The sequence below is a fragment of the Entelurus aequoreus genome, linkage group LG11 (assembly GCF_033978785.1).
Source record: "Entelurus aequoreus isolate RoL-2023_Sb linkage group LG11, RoL_Eaeq_v1.1, whole genome shotgun sequence".
NCBI lineage: Eukaryota > Metazoa > Chordata > Actinopteri > Syngnathiformes > Syngnathidae > Entelurus > Entelurus aequoreus.
In genome coordinates this window covers 11,259,615-11,265,614 of record NC_084741.1, presented here as the reverse complement: position 1 = coordinate 11,265,614, position 6,000 = coordinate 11,259,615, and the positions used below count along the sequence as shown (strand labels likewise).

The window sequence follows — 6,000 nt, the reverse complement described above, 5'->3', positions numbered from 1 at the left end:
ATATATATATATAAAAATATATATATATATATACACACACACACATATATATATATGTGTATATATATATATATATATATATATATATATACATACACACACATATACAGTATATATATACGTATATATATATATATACGTATATATATATATATATATATATACACATACACACATACAATTTACATTGTAATACATCATTTTATATACAGTTTAATATATAATTTAAGATTCAATTTAAATTTAATATATAGTTCAATATACAATTTAATATATAATTTAATATATAACCTTAATTTGAAAACTATTTAAGAGACAATCTAATTTGAATATACAAGTGAAAATACAATTTAATATCAATGAACTATCTTAATTCAAATCTTAAATGTAATGTACAATTTTAATATATATATAAAATTTAATATACAATCTTAAATGTATTGTACAATTTTAATATATATAATATATATTTAATTTAATATACAATCTTAAATGTATTGTACAATTTATATATATATATATATATATATATATATATATATATATATATATATATATATATATATATATATATATAATTTAATATACAATCTTAAATGTATTGTAGTTTTAATATATATATATAATTTAATATACAATTGAACATACAATCTTAATTTAATATATAATTTAATATACAATCTTAATTTTAATATACATTATTAATTTTAATACGTAATTTAATATACAGTTTAATGTATAATTTAATATACAACCTTAATTTGAAAACAATTCATTAGACAGTTTTATTTAATACATAAGTGAAATACAATTTAATATTAATAAACAATCTTAATTTAAATGCAACATGTAATATGTAATTTAATATACAATCTAACTTTTAATATAATATTTAGCATACAATCCTATTTAATATATAATTCATCATACAATCTTCATTTTAATATACAATGTAGAATTTCCATACAATATCAATATACATTGAAATTATATTTCAATATGAGCTTTAATATACAATCTTAAGTTAATATACAATCTTGATTTAATATATATCTTAATATACAATCAAATATAAATTTTTAATTCTAATGTACAATCTTCATTTTACTGTATAAAATATACCATTTAATAATTAATTTTACTGTACAATAATTGCAATATATACAATTGTAATATATATATATAATTATAATATATATAATAGTAATATATATAAAAGTAATATATATATATTTGTAATACATATAATTGTAATATATATAATAGTAATATATATAAAAGTAATATATATAATTGTAATATATATAAAAGTAATATATATAATTGTAATATATATAATTTTAATATCTATATTTGTAATACATATAATAGTAATATATATAATAGTAATATATATAATAGTAATATATATATAATTGTAATATATATAATTGACTAGAACATGTTTATTTCAATCAGTGGAACCTCTGAAGTGTTGACCAGATGACAATATTTTACACCACAATAAAGTCTGGAAAAACACACCTAAACTGGTCTGATTCACCTGGTCTGATGTACCTGGTCTGATGTACCTAGTCTGATGCACCTGGTCTGATGTACCTGGTCTGATGTACCTGGTCTGATTCACCTGGTCTGATGTACCTGGTCTGATGTACCTGGTCTGATGTACCTAGTCTGATGCACCTGGTCTGATGTACCTGGTCTGATGTACCTAGTCTGATGTACCTGGTCTGATGTACCTGGTCTGATGTACCTGGTCTGATTCACCTGGTCTGATGTACCTGGTCTGATGTACCTGGTCTGATTCACCTGGTCTGATGTACCTGGTCTGATTCACCTGGTCTGATTCACCTGGTCTGATTCACCTGGTCTGATGTACCTGGTCTGATGTACCTGGTCTGATTCACCTGGTCTGATTCACCTGGTCTGATTCACCTGGTCTGATGTACCTGGTCTGATTCACCTGGTCTGATGTACCTGGTCTGATTCACCTGGTCTGATTCACCTGGTCTGATGTACCTGGTCTGATGTACCTGGTCTGATGTACCTGGTCTGATTCACCTGGTCTGATGTACCTGGTCTGATGTACCTGGTCTGATTCACCTGGTCTGATGCACCCGGTCTGATTCACCTGGTCTGATGTACCTGGTCTGATGTACCTGGTCTGAGGTCCAAGGGAGTAAAACTCAAGGCAGTTTCTGTTCAACGACTGATTCAGCGATGCTAATATTTCTTAGCCTAAATGCTAATTCTGCCATAAGCTGACACAGCAGGTGGTGACACATGTTAGCATGTAACAGTATGAAAACTGCACAAAAGGTTGCTGGTGCAAAAAAAAGTGGATTAAATCAATAAATCTTCATTTCAACATCTTTTCATCTCACTTGGAGGTTTAATAAATGCAAAAGTTCAGCTGAAATTAAGCAATCATGGCTAATTAGCCTTTTTTTGGACTTCACTTCTTTTTACACTTGGAAGACTATCAAGAAGGGTAAATGTTGGTGTGCAATACAACAATACTCTGTTTACATGTCCTGAATACCAACCAAGTACTGTTAGCCACTTTGTGTAAATGCTAAATGACATAAAACATTTTCATATTGTCATTATGGGGTATTGTGTGTAGAATTTTGAGGAAAAAGTAAAGCGCTGTCAATACTTTCCGGATATACTGTTGTACGTGTGATTTTTTTACTTTTTCATTTTCAATACATTTGCAAAAATATGTGGAAAAACATTATTTTATTGTCATTATGGGTTATTGTGTGTAGAATTTTGAGGACAATTGTAAATAAATTGGCACAAATATTTTCATAATGGGTTATTCTGAGGACATAAAAGATATTATTCCATATTGGAATACGGCTGTAACATGAGAAAACAAACCAAAAAAATTCTTAGTTTCATTTTTAATAAATATGCAATTTCAAAAAGTAAAACAAGTGAAGCGCTGGGAATACTTTCCAGATATACTGCATGTAAATGTGAATTTTTTGAAATTTTTTTAATACATTTGCCAAAATTGAAAAAAAAATGGGGTATTGTGTGTAGAATTTTGAGGACAAACAAATAATTTCTTGCATTTTGGAATAAGACTGTAACATGACAAAATGTGGTAAAAGTAAAGCGCTTTTTAATTTTTTTTTAATACATTTGCCAAAATTTTTCAAAAAATACTTTTGGCATTTCCTGATGGGGTATTGTGTGTAGAATTTTGAGGACAAACAAATAATTTCTTCCATTTTGGAATAAGGCTGTAACATGACAAAATGTGGTAAAAGTAAAGCGCTTTTTAATTTTTTTTTAATACATTTGCCAAAATTTTTCAAAAAATACTTTTGGCATTTCCTGATGGGGTATTGTGTGTAGAATTTTGAGGACGAACAAATAATTTCTTCCATTTTGGAATAAGACTGTAACATGACAAAATGTGGTAAAAGTAAAGCGCTTTTAAATTTTTTTTTTATACATTTGCCAAAATTTTTCAAAAAACACTTTTGGCATTTCCTGATGGGGTATTGTGTGTAGAATTTTGAGGACAAACAAATAATTTCTTCCATTTTGGAATAAGGCTGTAACATGACAAAATGTGGTAAAAGTAAAGCGCATTTTTAATTTTTTTTTAATACATTTGCCAAATTTTTTCAAAAAATACTTTTGGCATTTCCTGATGGGGTATTGTGTGTAGAATTTTGAGGACAAACAAATAATTTCTTCCATTTTGGAATAAGGCTGTAACATGACAAAATGTGGTAAAAGTAAAGCGCTTTTTAATTTTTTTTTAATACATTTGCCAAAAATTTTCAAAAAATACTTTTGGCATTTCCTGATGGGGTATTGTGTGTAGAATTTTGAGGACAAACAAATAATTTCTTCCATTTTGGAATAAGACTGTAATATGACAAAATGTGGTAAAAGTAAAGCGCATTTTAAAATTTTTTTTAATACATTTGCCAAAATTTTTCAAAAAATACTTTTGGCATTTCCTGATGGGGTATTGTGTGTAGAATTTTGAGGACAAACAAATAATTTCTTCCATTTTGGAATAAGACTTACATGACAAAATGTGGTAAAAGTAAAGCGCATTTTTATTTTTTTTTTAATACATTTGCCAAAATTTTTCAAAAAATACCTTTGGCATTTCCTGATGGGGTATTGTGTGTAGAATTTTGAGGACAAACAAATAATTTTTTCCATTTTGGAATAAGGCTGTAACATGACAAAATGTGGTAAAAGTAAAGCGCATTTTTAATTTTTTTTTAATACATTTGCCAAAATTTTTCAAAAAATACTTTTGGCATTTCCTGATGGGGTATTGTGTGTAGAATTTTGAGGACAAACAAATAATTTCTTCCATTTTGGAATAAGACTGTAACATGACAAAATGTGGTAAAAGTAAAGCGCTTTTTAATTTTTTTTTAATACATTTGCCAAAATAAAAAAATACAAACTTTTGGCATTTCCTGATGGGGTATTGTGTGTAGAATTTTGAGGACAAAAAATATTTTTTTCCATCTTGGAATAAGGCTGTAACATGACAAAATGTGGTAAAAGTAAAGCGCATTTTTAATTTTTTTTTAATACATTTGCCAAAATTTTTCAAAAATACTTTTGGCATTTCCTGATGGGGTATTGTGTGTAGAATTTTGAGGACAAACAAATAATTTCTTCCATTTTGGAATAAGACTGTAACATGACAAAATGTGGTAAAAGCAAAGCGCTTTTTAATTTTTTTTAAATACATTTGCCAAAATAAAAAAATACAAACTTTTGGCATTTCCTGATGGGGTATGTGTGTAGAATTTTGAGGACGAACAAATAATTTCTTCCATTTTGGAATAAGGCTGTAACATGACAAAATGTGGTAAAAGTAAAGCGCTTTTTAATTTTTTTTTAATACATTTGCCAAAATTTTTCAAAAAATACTTTTGGCATTTCCTGATGGGGTATTGTGTGTAGAATTTTGAGGACAAACAAATAATTTCTTCCATTTTGGAATAAGACTGTAACATGACAAAATGGGATAAAAGTAAAGCGCATTAAAAAATTTTTTTTAATATATTTGCCTAAATTTTTCAAAAAATACCTTTGGCATTTCCTGATGGGGTATTGTGTGTAGAATTTTGAGGACAAACAAATAATTTCTTCCATTTTGGAATAAGGCTGTAACATGACAAAATGTGGTAAAAGTAAAGCGCATTTTTAATTTTTTTTTAATACATTTGCCAAAATTTTTCAAAAAATACTTTTGGCATTTCCCGATGGGGTATTGTGTGTAGAATTTTGAGGACAAACAAATAATTTCTTCCATTTTGGAATAAGGCAGTAACATGACAAAATGTGGTAAAAGTAAAGCGCTTTTTAATTTTTTTTTAATACATTTGCCAAAAATTTTCAAAAAATACTTTTGGCATTTCCTGATGGGGTATTGTGTGTATAATTTTGAGGACAAACAAATAATTTCTTCCATTTTGGAATAAGACTAACATGACAAAATGTGGTAAAAGTAAAGCGCATTTCTAATTTTTTTTTAATACATTTGCCAAAATTTTTCAAAAAATACTTTTGGCATTTCCTGATGGGGTAATTGTGTGTAGAATTTTGAGGACAAACAAATAATTTCTTCCATTTTGGAATAAGGCTGTAACATGACAAAATGTGGTAAAAGTAAAGCACTTTTTAATTTTTTTTTAATACATTTGCCAACATTTTTCAAAAAATACTTTTGGCATTTCCTGATGGGGTATTGTGTGTAGAATTTTGAGGACAAACAAATAATTTCTTCCATTTTGGAATAAGACTGTAACATGACAAAATGTGGTAAAAGCAAAGCGCTTTTTAATTTTTTTAAAATACATTTGCCAAAATAAAAAAATAAAAACTTTTGGCATTTCCTGATGGGGTATTGTGTGTAGAATTTTGAGGACAAAAAATATTTTTTTCCATCTTGGAATAAGGCTGTAACATGACAAAATGTGGTTAAAGTAAAGCGCTTTTTAA

General features: G+C 27.3%; 1 protein-coding gene across 6 annotated transcripts in view; it reads right to left on the bottom strand.

Annotated features, from left to right (window-relative positions):
- The window catches only part of myh14 (myosin, heavy chain 14, non-muscle), a 195,503-nt gene that overhangs the window by 7,908 nt on the left and 181,595 nt on the right, over window positions 1-6,000 (bottom strand). The gene's annotated exons all lie outside the window — the stretch shown is intronic.